This window comes from Catharus ustulatus, chromosome 2, assembly GCF_009819885.2.
Source record: "Catharus ustulatus isolate bCatUst1 chromosome 2, bCatUst1.pri.v2, whole genome shotgun sequence".
In the NCBI taxonomy this organism is placed as follows: domain Eukaryota; kingdom Metazoa; phylum Chordata; class Aves; order Passeriformes; family Turdidae; genus Catharus; species Catharus ustulatus.
In genome coordinates, this window is record NC_046222.1 from 118,789,671 (window position 1) to 118,803,490 (window position 13,820).

Consider the following 13,820-nt stretch of genomic DNA (forward strand, 5'->3'; position numbering starts at 1 on the left):
CTGCTCACATCCTCTGCTCCAGCACTTCCTCATTCACAGCAGGAGCTCCTTGCAGCAGCACGTTTGGGTCTCAGCACATGCAGAGGGAGCACCGGGAGATTCCACACAGGTAAGCAAGAGATCAAGGTTTCTGTCTGGGATAGAAAGTGCTAAAATTACAGTATGTGGGCTATGGGTTTTGGCTAAAGTCTTTTACACTTGTTACAGATGATGTAGGCATTGGAAAAACAAAAAAGAAACTGTGTGGATTTGGCTTGGGGTTTTGTTTTTGTTTTTTTTTTCTTTGTCGTAAGCGACAGTTTACCAGAGAGGAAAAGCCACAGATGGAGGGGGTTCCCAGTTGTGTAACTGCTCTCCCCTGTGCTGGGGTGTGCAGAATGGAAAGCGAGGCCACCACTGAAACAAAAGGCATTTCCAACCAAGTGTCTCACTGAGTACTGCTCTGCCTTTATTTCTGACCTTTTTGCTTTTCCTTGGTCATTAAAGTGACGCACTGACAGAAGTGGCTGAAGTGAGTCTCAGTTTAGTCAAATTCAGAGGACAAACACCAGGCTGAAAACAATCAAATCACACTTGCTGCCTCAAAATGTCACCTGAGCAAGAGCAAAGGCTCAAGACATGCAGCATCCTAACAAAATGGGAGCTCTGGGTAATTTCTCAGGGTTTGAATGGTCGCTGTTCACAAACTGGCAGAGAGTAAAAGCAGCTGAACAGGAAAGCAAGAGGTGCCAGGGTCCTGAGCAAGCTCCAGGCTGCAGGTAGTGAAGAAGTGTAAAAGTGTGAAGACAAGAAAGAGGGCAAACACCTTCACAGGAGGGTTTTCCCAAACTGAGTCACTGTGGTTTCTGTTACAAGTGAGTTGGACTTTGGGGGGGGGGAAAAAAGTCAAAAACCACAACAAACCAACTTCTGCTGTTCAAGGAGGCTTCAAACAAACTTGGTGCCTTGGTTTTGACAGATTTATATTAGATTAATTTTTAAAAACCCACAAAAACAACACAGCAATAAATCTACTTGCCAGTCCCCTTAACAGATCATTTACAAGAACTTTCCTATCTTACAATCTAATTTTATTCTTGGTAGCTTGTTGCTGCCTTTAGAGGGGGCTGTACCCATCAAATTAATGCAGAGGAAGATGGGAGAAAGACGCCTGAGAAAAATACAGAGCAACAGGTGCCACAAAGTCCAATTTCTCACACCTCCTCCTTGTGAAGCTGCAACCCAGACCCACCCAAGAGCCAGCTCATGCCAGATAATTTTGCCTTTTTGAAAGCTAAATAGAAGTGCTTCACCAGTTGACTAAAAGTGAATCCTGAGGAAGAAGTGAAATGACAGAGGTTTAGATTTCAGTTCTCATTAAATCAAAAAAGCTTGCCATTATCTGGAGTTTATCTTGGTAATGGAAGTGTAAGTAGTATAATGATGATCAGCACAGATTTTTCATTCCAGAGAAATTATTTATCTATTTCTGGAAAGGGAAAGGAGATGTTAGGAAATTTTTAGCTCCAAGCACTCTTCTTGTAATACAGACCAGGTTACTGAAATATTTGGCAAGACGAGCATTACCAAAAAATCTCTGATACATTTTCCCTTATTGGGAAGGCCCTAAAAAAAGATTGCATGGCTGTATATTATATTCAGGAGACTGATCTTTTAGTAGAACAATCACCAGTTCTGGACATTTTTTCTCCAGAGAAGCCACTCAGTGGTTGGGGGTGTGTGAGGGATGGGTGGGAGAAGAACATTTCACTCCACAAAAAGAAAAGCGTATCTATTTAAAAAAAAAAAAAATAAAAAAAAAAGACAATAACCATCACAGATGCAGTCCACTCTTTAGGGAGATTATCAGATTTTCCCACTTTATCATGGTACATGGCATCTACAGTTTTCTGCTAACATAAAACAGACACATAAAACAGATCTGTTGGAGCAGATACAGAAGTCCACAAGAACAGTCAGTGCTGGAACACCTCTCTGGACACAGGCTGAGAGAACTGAGGTTGCTCAGCCTGGAGAAGGTTCTATGGAGATCTCAGAGAAGCCTTTCAGGTGTTGGTAAGAAAGAAACTTTTTACCAGGGCCTGCAGTGACCAGCCAAAGGACAACGATTTTAAACTGAAAAGGGGTAGATGTAGGTTGAACATTAGGAAAAAGTTCTTTACTGTGAGAGTGGTGAGGCACTGAAATGGGTTGCCCAGAGAAGCTGTGCATGCCCCCATCCTTGGAAGCATCCAGGGCAGGTTGGATGTGTCTCTGACCCAGTAGAAGATGTCCTTGCCCATGGCAGAGGGGGTTGGAAGAAAATGATCTTTCAGGGTCACTTCCAACTCATTCTGTGCTTCTATGATGAGTACTTGAGAATCCTTTGAAAGAGTTCAGCTGTTTGTCTTTCACACCCTTCTCACTTCCCTTTTCTGAACTGTTGCAGCCTTCCCTCCCTCTCAGGACAAGGAGCCTACAGAGCAATGCCTCCTGTGGAAGCTGAGCACTCCTGAACAGCCACCAGAGGTGACAGCCCAGGTGCTGGGACATGTCCACGACTGAGCTCTGGTTCAACAGGTGAGGGGAATAAGGGGAGGAGAGGAAAATGCATAAACTGTGCTCTGAGCAATGAGCCACTTGTCTGCTACAGCCCATTAAATATACACACACACACTGAATGTGACACACTTCACTGAGTGTATCTCACTGAACACTGACAATTGTCAGTGGTGGGAACATGCATACATTGTGAATGTACCTGCAGTCGTATTTTTCAAAGATTTCCATTCATTCACATCTGCTCTTGTGTTTTTGAAACAGCACCTCAACACCTTGAGGCAAATCCTAACCCCAGAGCAAGGTGTGGTGCAGAGGTGCCTGTGCTAACAGGAGCTGGAGAAGTGCCACTGTCTCAGGGCAGCACTGCAGGAGCATGAATTGCATGTGCTGAAGGGGAGTTATTGATTGCACCACTCCAATACCCAGCATTTCACTCTGAATTCACTCCTGTTCTATAAAAACACCCCACTGGTGAGTGGTGCAATACAGCTTTTGCATGGTGTAGTTGAAAAATGCAGCTTTATTACAGGATGGGAAGGATGGAGAAAACTGGGAAATTATTCACCTAGATAACTATGATGGGTTATAATCTATAGGGCTCTAATTTAAAATAATTACTTAATCTAGATCACTATGGTGGGTTATAATCTATAGGACTCTAATTTAAAATAATCTCTACAATTTTGTTTTGCATGTATTTTCCTCACATACCACCTTGTGCATATTTTACCATGCCATTTTCCATTTTATTTTATTCCACTTACAATGTCCTTGCAAGGCTGCTGAAAAGAGCAGGCTAAATGAGATGCTGTTGGCTCAATATTTTTGCCTTCCATCAGTTTATGAATGTAGTTAATTAACTGGACATTCCAAACACATTTCTCAGCTAAGTGCATTTAAGTGTCATCTCCAACTCTGGCTTCTCTTCTAATATCTGAGCACCCCACGTTCCACCCTGGCACGTGCTTAAGTTCTGAACCAGATTTTTTTTTTTTTTTGTAAAAGCAAAACTGTTTTCAGCTCCTTCTTGCCAGGCCAATAATTGCTGTCACCACAGAGAGAGGTCAGAGCTGGAGCCAAGCAGATCCTACCCATTGTATCTCCCAAGAGGATGATTTATTTTGACATCAGGAAAGGGGAGAGCATACAGAACTCCATATATTACCTCCTTGAGGCAGACCAGCTTAAACTTGGTTGTTCCTCTTACCCTAATGCAATTTGTATCCAGAGGATGACATTTTCTTTAAACAGCAATAACAATGATGAAGGGGGAGAAGGAGATGCTCAGAAGCATTTAAGAAACCCACAAGGTGAGAAGAAACAGAGACAGGAGTGTCACCACTTTTCCATCTCTACCACAGACCCAGCAAGGGCCATTCCATGGTTAATTCACTGCCATACACTCCTCACTCAGCCACCCATAGTGATGCTTCTGAAGACTCAGGCTGCAAGCTGAGTTTTCCTGGCAGCTGGCATGACTATGGGTAGTACTGTACTTACACTTCTCAGATTTTTGGAAGCAAAGCATGACCCTGTATGAGTCTAAAGGCCCAGAGTGATAGGGTCTAGAGAGTAGAATCTATCAGAGCTTCTACTGTCTCCTCTAACAAAAATCAATATTCTTTTATAGAATGGTTTAAAATGAGGAACGATTTTATCTTGACAAGAAAGTCTGAGGATGGGAGTGAAAGTTCCCTGGGGTCCCCATGTTGTGTTGTACTTTTTTAATCCTCTGCTGGGGAAGGCAGCAGGGGCATGAAATTAAAAGCTTTAGGGCTGAAAGTTTTCCTAAAAGGTCCCCTCTACAAGACAGCTGTGCCAAGCTGGAGAGTCAGGGGTCAGAATTTCATTTAATTCCTGACAAAGACCCATATAAGTCCCTGTGCTGTAGTACATTTTACTACATCCTCCCCATTTCTTCACTCACCACAGAGGAGTGGAGCAGAAAAGAGTGTTTATTTGTCCTAGAGTGCTGTCATCCATCCAATGAGTGGACTCTGGAGAAGCCTATTCCCATGGATATTGCTTGGGCCCACACTTGTGATCTGTTAATGCCAAGGAAAGCAGCAGCTCCTGGCTGAGCACAAATTCCTTTTATGACACCAGGACAGAGCTGCACAAGTGCCTGGATGAAACTTTCAGAGTCTCAAACCAAAAAGCAAAACACCTACAGTCATTTCAGGACTATAAGGCGCACCCTTTTGACTAAAATTTTCCCTTGAACCCAGAAGTGCACCTTATAGTGCGGTGCGCCTTATGGTCGTGAAATTACTGTAATTAAAGAGCTGGCAGGGATGTGTGGTAGGTCTGTCTAGGGGATCTTTGAATTTCCTCATGGGAAACTTCTGTCCTCAAAGATTATCTTCCACACAGTTAATTTCACCTTTTGAGAACCTCACTGTGGCTACAATTTCCATGGTGGTCATGGAATGAAGCCATTTTATTGCAGGTGTTTTCCAAGCACTGCTTTCACTGAAGCTGAACAACTCAATTCAGATGCAGAGTGACCTGCACAAGCTGATCTAAGCTCAGCTTTACTGAGCCTGACATGGCTGGCAGCATGTCCCTGCCCCAGCCCAGAGAAGGACCTAACTTAGGATATCCTTGGTTAAACTCCAGTTTTATTAGCTTGGTTCCTATTTTCTCTTCTGTGTTGAGAGATGCATGAAGAAATCCCCACTCAGAAACAGTCCTTGTGTCAAGGGTTATCTTATGGAAACCTCAGCTCCAATGTACCTTGCGTTTGCAGACCATAACTCAGGGGTTTGGGGATGAAGCAGCTGTAAGAGACAGAGCCCAGGGAGGTGACACAAATCATGGCAAGGCCACCACTGACTCCCTTCCCAGCCAGGTGTGGATCAGGGACACCCCACGACTTGCCCTGGTTAGAGCAGGGCAGGTATTTCACCTTGGGTGGCTCCAAGGCTCAGACACTTTGCCATCCCAAAAAAATTGCATAGAAATAGGATTGCTTCGATTTCTGAAACCTGTATTCTGTTTCAGAGCTGCTCTGAGGTGTTCACTGTCCTTCAGCTGCCAATTCAACCTCTTAAATGATGGTTTACAGCTTGAGTGATTATAAAAAAAGCCAACATGTAACACTCCTAGCTCAGCCCTCTAAATAAACAGTCCTAGAAGTACTGAGGTCAGCTTTGAATTCCTCACAATCTGAGGCATTAAAAGAGACAAACTTAACAAGGCTCTTCAAATCCAGCTGGTAGCAGGACAGGAACTTAAGGGCTTTGAACCACAATAAGATCAGAGAAGATTTCTAGAGGAAGTGCTTCAAAACTAGCTCATGTAAACTTCACATACCTTGAGTGCTTCCTACAAATCATTTCTCCTTGGGTTGAACCCAGAAGCTATTACTTTGTTTAACAGCTGTCAGTTAAAGCACAGGACAAATCACACCAAAGAACTATGAGTTAACTTTCCACAAATGGGTCAGCAAGGGAAGGGGAAAAAAAAAAATTGTCCCACAACCTATGGACAAATGGACATTTGTGTCTGCAGAAAGGGCAGCTGTAATGTTTGATGCTAAATGCCATTCCATAGTGCTTAAACAGCCAAACTCAATCTTTGCCTGCATTATTGCCTCAAGATGTTTGGCAGCTGCCTGTAAATGATGCACAGTGCCATACCTAAACAATTAGCACTTGGTTCTTTCCCATCTGAGGGCATGACTCCCCTTTTCCTTTGAGAGTTAGGGGTGCAGTGGGTTGCACACAAGTCCCAGCCAACACTCCTCCCCACTGCCCCAGCTGAAGTTATGAGATGCAGCTTGCATAAGAAGGAGGTGATTGCCACATTCCTATCAAGGATCAATCAAGTTCCCACTGGATGCATCAGCTCTTTTTTACCAAAAAGCAAAGACAATTTGGAGAAGGAACCCTGCCTTTCCAAATCAAAGTTTCTGTGCAGTTTTCACCTCAAAGTTTAGTCATTTCTGAAGCCCCAAGTCTGGCCTTCTCTTACCACAAATACTCAGAACTCAGGCTTTGGGCAAATCGAAAAGATGGGTTTTTCGTGAAGAGGTGGAAAGAGAGGGTGTGAATTGAGACAGTCCAGCTGTGGGAACAGGACTGGCTCAGGAAAACATCTCTTCCTATCACAAAGACCCACTCAGTTGCTACATCTGTCTACAGCAGCAATGACAAAAATCCTCCTGGACACAGCTTTGTTAGACATCTCCCTGGAAGTGTCTACTTCCCTAGAATCTGATGGCAAAGCAGAAAAATCATGTTTATTTTAGCAGCAACAGCTGTGCACCGAATAATATTGTGTTTTAGGAGAGTTTGACTGTAGTGGAAACACACTTATAAGTACTTTGAGACATGCAAATAAGGACATCCCTTCCATCCAAATGAAATATCCACAGCATACTCTGAGATGCCAAAATATATGGTCCTGCCTCTACCCTGCACATGGATAAATAATAAGATATTTGGCCTATGATTTTAAACATTTTGTGCAAGAACAGGATAAAGAAAGGTAGTCTTTTCTAAGGAAAGTGCAGCAGGCATTCTTTATTAGAGAAACCCAGAGTTAAACAATGATCTCTCACATACATAGAAACAGCTCCTTCAGCTGACAGTTTATATGTCTTGCTCTCACAGAATATCCACTGGTGTTCACAGTTCTCAAAGTGTGTGATATGACAGAAAGCCCAGATCCTGTCTCTGATTTGGGTCTATTTACACCTTAAGAGGTCACTGAAGCAGAGACTCTCAGAGGAGCTTGAGAGTGAAAGTTATCACAGCTCGGATGCTCAGTGTTTATGTCATGACTCTAGGAAATGTGAGCAGAGAAACATTTGAGAAGGCTGGCCCTGACCCTCCACAGCCATGCCCATCTGCTCAGTCATGGGTGGCCTCACAAGGTACATTGGTCTCTGATATCCCAGGAGAAGATATCCAAGGACTTAGAGTTCTTAGGTTGCGGGATTAGTGAGGGTAGTGATGGCAGGGCGGTTGGGACGAAGTAAAAGAAGTAAAAACTAAAAAAAAAAATAAAAAAAAAAATATTAAAAGCTAAGAAATCAAAAAAGTTAAAAAAAAAAATAAAAAGTTGAGAGTTAAGAGCTTAAGAAAATGAGTTTCCCGTTACAATACAATAAATCATCTTCTGTGTTGAATATTCTAATTTCCACTAACCAAACTAATACAAAATACAAATTCTCTAACAGTTGCATGCGACCTATAAAAATCACTATATTACCATGTTTTACTACTTTCTTATCTCTAAACCTTATCTCAAACTCTTCCTGTTACACCTGAAGAAGGCCTCTGCTAACTCTTTAGTATTTGTAGCATTATCTAAACAAAAAAAAAAAAGCTTTCAAGTATCCACATTGTTGCTCTCAGCCACACAGTTGAAAACTGCTATCATTTCTATCTCGCTTATAGCTTCCATATTCTCAAAATCCTTTACTAAACAATCATATTTGTAAAGTTTTCTTAATTCATCCTCCCCAACATTAGGTGATATTAGAGATTTCCACTCACACACACCCTTGGTTTTTGACATGGCTGGAACAACCTGTGCATCTTTGTGCCCTTTATGCTCCAAGGCACATCATGCACCCAGCCAGCAATTAGCTACCATATAATATACATATTTAACAGTGTTTCCAAGATCACTGTAGTGCCCCAACCCACTTTTTCCTGGATTTCCAAAGAACAGTTATCTAGGTGATGCAAAACCTTGAGCACAACTCCAGCCGAGAGCTCAGAGGGTGCCAAAGCAGATCTGCCACAGGCACTTGCAACTGTGCAGAGGAGCTTTGTGTCTGTGGCACTGAAACAGCTCCTGCAGCTACCCAGAGATACCAGAGCACAACTGTGGAGCTGCAGCCTGTTCCTGCCCTTGCAGAAACAGGTACTGGATTGCCCTAGGGGAAAAAAAAACAATCTGAGATGGCATCAGAAGATATCTGATGTTAATCAGTGGAAAGGAGAAAGCACAAGTTCAAGGGAAGCAGGGATGAGTGTTGGGAGCAGGGAGATGTCACACATCACACAGAGCACTGCCAAGCCCTCTCAACAACACTGGTGAAGGCAAATGTTGCTGTTTTGGAAAGGAAAGGGCTCAGTCATTTGGGGGAAGGCAGGTTCTAAACACCCAACTGTGGGTCAGTGCAATGCCCTGCTGATTTTTCAAGCTTTATCAGGTCTGTGCTTTTCACACCCTCAATTTCCACTTCAGGGCTGGTCAAAAATAGGCTGCAAAAATAAGTTCACCTAAAACTTTCACAGGGGGATTTCCTACATTGAAAGCATAGAACCACAAAGAGGTCAGGCTGATCTTTCACAGCACGAAACCTGGTGGCTCTGCACAAACTGCTGCTCTTTCTTCTCAAATCATTGCTTACCAACGTGCTCCAAACAGCATAAGCATCTAAAAGAGATGCTGTTTGGCATCCCTGACACTGAGAAAGATTTAGTTTGGTGCACTCTAGACTACAAAAAAGACAAAATATCAGTGACCCGTGTGCTGCTCCCCTGCTGTAGATGCAGCTGCCTGTAAAGCCAGCAAGTTTCCCTTATGAAAGAATCTCACACAGTTGATCCAGTGACTCATTGCTAAGGTACTTTGTTTGGAGCCAGGGCCATATCTAAAGGGACAGCCCACAGGATGACCCTACTGTCCACCACCAAGTGACCACCAGATGCTGTTGCAACACAAGACATCTGGGCAGAATTTATTAGCCTGATACCATCTGGCTGCTTTCAGATATTCATTCTCCAGCCCACTTTCAGCTGTGTCCTACTTTCATGGTATTAAACATGTGTATGTTTATATGGCTACAACCAAAATAAACATCCTCTGAAATAATGAGATAGTTCATTACCAGAGCTCCTTTTTCACTGAACCAATCCACCTTCAAAGAGCAAACTAAAGGCTATTTTAAAAGTCAGTAACTTTTAGGACTTATATCCCCCCTAGTTCTTGGAAGCTATAATAAATTTACATACTGGGTTGTCATCATTAGTTGATAGGTTGATGGACTGGCTTTTCACATTATATCACAACTCAAAGATCAGCACCAGCCAATTGAAAAAGATGCAATTAATAGTTCACAACCTGGTTTCTAAGTAAAGCAAGGTTTGTAGGATCAAGCAAAACACCTGCTTAATTTCTTCCTCTTCCCCTCAACATCCCTTGTAGTCCTTTGACAAATCTTGCAAAAATAAGAAAATAAAAAAACTCCAAAGAGATTCTCTTCTCAAGGCAAGAGAAAAGACCAAACTAAGACAATCCTGTAAAGTTAGCTCTTAAATCCAGGGAATTTGTCTTAGAGGGCAAAAGCATTAATATCAAGAGACAGAGAACACATGTCAGAATTCATTTGCCCTTTCTGTGCAATATTCTCACAGTAGTTATGGAACAATAGTTTGCCTTCCCTTGACACAGCCAGCCTGTTAGGGAAGGGAACATCCAATGCAAACATTTCCATGTCAACTGCTGCTATCTGGCAGCTCTAAATTCATCCTTTGTAAAACCATCTGTAACGCTGCTGTAGCTGGATTTCCTATTCTCTTAGTGATCCCAGATAAGGGCTTGCAAGGCTGCCAGTGCTAATTTGCAAAAGGAAAGGGAAGTCATAGAAAGAAATTGCAATAAGAAATGCAGCAGCATAAAAAATTGTGGCTTTCATCTTTACATTGCTCCATTTTCTCCTGGGGGAAGAGACCTTTTAGTGTCCTCTGGGGCAAAGTGAGAGCAGGAATGGGAGGGGCTGGGTTTGAGTTTTTTAAACTGAGCTGTTGGTCATCCTCCAACTCTACAAGAGCAACACACCAACCAAATAGAGCTTTCTCCAACAAAAAAAGGAAAAGCCAAGGCACTGAACCACCATAGAAAAAATAAAAGTAACAAACACTCCTTCTCCACCAAGATCCATGCACAGATAGCAATGACAAAACAAGTTGTAAGTCCCCACATAGACCTAAAGGAGAGAGCAGGCAGCATGAAAATTAATTTACATGCACACAGCTCTGGGAAGAATGGGGCACTGCTGTCAGAGAAGGGTAGGAGGGAAGATGCCACCTCTTTCTCATGCCATGGTTCTGAGCAGAAGCCCATAAGTAGGAAGGAAACAAAAGGGGTCTATCAGAGAGGTTCAAAAGAAGGGAGGAGTTCCTTGCTTTGCTTCCAAACCCGAAGCCTTTTACTTTGAAAAGCAGCCAGCACCTCCCTGTGTGACTGTGATTAGATTCAGGGATAAAAAAATGCTATTAGTGTTAATAGCAGAAATTGCTCTTTTGTTGGTGGGACAAGAATGAGACAAGATCTGGTCATGCTTACACAATGCTTGAGAGATGGGTGCTCCAGAGAGAAAATCATTTGGCTGAACTAAATCTGAACCAGGCATCAAAAAGATCTGAAAGCTTTAAGAACATTGAGAACATTCCAGAGCCTGCAGGAAGTGCTTATGATCCCCACTCTTCCTTCTCCTATTTACACAAATTGACTGTTACAGACATTTTCTTCAGACAAAAAAAAAAAAAAAAAACATCCACCTCAATTATGAAGCCAAAAAGTCTACAGTCCTTAGGACCTGGGCAAAATATCTCTGTATGACAGTTCTGTACTTGGAACAATTATTTATAGATTAGCAAAAGAAGCATGAAGTGCTTACAGGCATTTTTAAGGGTCTGTGCTGAGGATCCTGACAAACAGAAGTTAATTGGACATTAATATTCCCATGGTTGTAACACAGCCACACAACTGAGCAGTTAGGTTTAGAAGACTCTGTAGGCTTCAGCTTCATAAATACTTTCAAAAAGCAGGGGTTGGGAAAGCAATTCCATGGGGAAGAAGGGTGGCTGGTTTAAGCCTGCAATATTTGGCAAGTCTCAGTCTTATTTTTGTCACTGGTTCAAGATTCCTTGAACACTGGGACTCCATCTTTTTACTAGTACAAAGTATTCCATGAGTACTTTGTGCTTTACAATGGGCATCCATGGAAAAAGCCAAGTTGGGCTGCTGGAGAAGGGAACACCTTTTCCATGTCTTAATTTATTCATCTGGTTTTTTTTTCCTTGCATAAAAAAAAAAGTGCCATCACCTTTTTTCAACCTGCAGAAATATCAGAGATAATTCTGTGGTACTGGCTACATGCTATGAATCACTTGGGAAAAGTTATTCTATAAACAGCTCCTTTCTCCTCAAAAAGTTCTCACAAACCACAGCTGCAGGTCTGTTGACAAGAATTGTGAGAAAACAAACCTCAAATAAAACCCAGACACCTTCACTTTTGCTTTAAGACAACAGTGCTGTTTGAGACATCACCTCAGGCAGAGACCAGCTGCTTTTGGTTCAGTAGCTCTGACATCAGAGAACTGATTGATACCATTGATTGGCCCCAGGATTTGTTCCAGGCCTATAAAAACTTCATGAGGAGCAGTTGCTTATAAACATGTTCAAACAGCTGCATTTTGTAGCTGAGTAGAACTGGATGTGACTCAGATGATTTCTCTTGCTCAGAGGAGCTGCTATCAGGGTTTATCTTCCAGGTGTACAAACCCTCAAAGGACTCTGTCAGTTCAGTCCCAAGTGAGCATTATTCTCCAGGGCGGAGCCAAGCAAAGTTACACCAGCCTTGATTATCCTGAGTTTCTTTCTCTCCTCTCACCCTGGCACCCTGAACTTCCATTTTCAGAGCCACCATTCCCAGCATTTCCACATCCAAGGCAGCAGCTCCAGTAGCATAAGCTGCTAATGAGCCTCATTTACCTGTCAGGCTCATCAGTACTTAACCCCCTCCTACAGAACAAATTCATTTTCTGAACTTGGTCCAACTTTCTTCCTCTTCTCCTCTGATAGGAAATATAAATACAATTATTTAGGCATTACAAGTCAAGGATGAGATATATTGTCCTAAGAGGTCTGATAGAGGAAAAGATAAACTGACTTTGAGCCTTGGTGGGATTGTTATATGTACCACTAACAACTGCATCCTGTAGAAACAATCTCTTTTTGAGACATTATGCAAATAAAAATAGCTAAGGGAAGAGAGGAATCACAATAAGGAAAAGAAACTGGTAATCCATAGCTTGTTGCTAGCAAAAACAAACATCTGCAGGTCGGGATTTTCCCTGCTCTCACAGTATTGGGCTGGAAAGTCATTTTGGACAATAGAAATTCTCCTGCATCAGTGTGTTATACTTCCTCCTAGAAAAGGCATCAAACAAAAATAAAGGCATTTATTGACTATCTGTCAGGTCAAAGCAGTCTCTTGAGCCTGAAACAGTTTCTCTTCTGCTTCCTGAGAAATTCCCCTTTCTCCCTCTCCCTTGTGATTAGGCTACATCCACTACCTGAACTCAGAACTTCCAAGGGTGGGGAGAATTCCTCTTTCCTTCCTTGGGCTGATAACATTTACCAAGGGAGTTTTATAATCCTGGCTCTGTGAGAGGTAACTGCAGACTGGACAGGAAAAAAACCTCACACTTTTAAAATGGATTCTTTTGGAGCTTTACAATCTTAACAGCTCAGGAGAAAACTCACACTTTAAAAATTGATTATTTTGGAGCTTTACAATCTTAACAGCTCATTACTGCTGATAGGATGGTCTGGGTTTTAATGGATCTTGGAGATCATCTCATTCCATGGGCAGGAACATCTTCCACTAGACTGGGTTGCTCAGAGCCCCATCCATCCTGGCCTTGATGGACTTCTTTACCTTGACCTTCCTTGGAAGAGCTCAAATAATCACATTTCCAATACAAGCAGAGGAGCTCAGCCCATTGAACAGTGGAGCTGCAAACTGTTTGCAGAAATTTAAACTAGGTGGAGACATTTCAGTGTAGGGAGGTTTATACAAGTAACAGACTAACAACAAGATGATGCTACCATCCCCATCTTTGACTAGACAGAATTATTTCACATATTTCTCTAATCCAGGTGGCACAGAGCCCTTCAAGACAAGTAATAACTACAAGGGGAGGGAAGGTCCATGAGACAGAGAAAGGAGAAATACCTGCCCACCACACCCATACTGTGCAAGAACTTCCACATATTTCAATCCACTTTGGTCCTTCTTGCCTGTATCTGTTTTATGAGGAGCTGTATTCAGGAATTCCTACCACTTGATATAATTAACACATAATTCATTTGCAGAGGGCCAGAGGACAGGTGGTGAGGTATTTTTATTTCACTTTTTAAAAATTTTATTTATTTTTATTGTATCTGGCAAGAAACTCACACACATCCCAGTCAGTTAGGCTAAGTAATCATTTCACAGATTATGGCACACTTGCACAGAAGTGGTGGTA

The 13,820-nt window shown here is 42.3% G+C and overlaps 1 protein-coding gene across 3 annotated transcripts in view; it reads left to right on the plus strand.

The window, feature by feature from the left end:
* Positions 1-13,820, plus strand: part of LOC116993053 (programmed cell death 1 ligand 1-like) — a 30,943-nt gene continuing 17,123 nt past the window's right edge. Inside the window, exons 1-2 of one of the 3 annotated variants that reach the window (XR_004417175.1) lie at positions 1-109; positions 2,429-2,559. The gene's annotated coding sequence lies outside the window, so the exon portion shown is untranslated. The remainder of the gene's footprint in view (positions 110-2,428; positions 2,560-13,820) is intronic. The other 2 variants (XM_033053299.1, XM_033053300.1) reach the window with 2 other exon arrangements.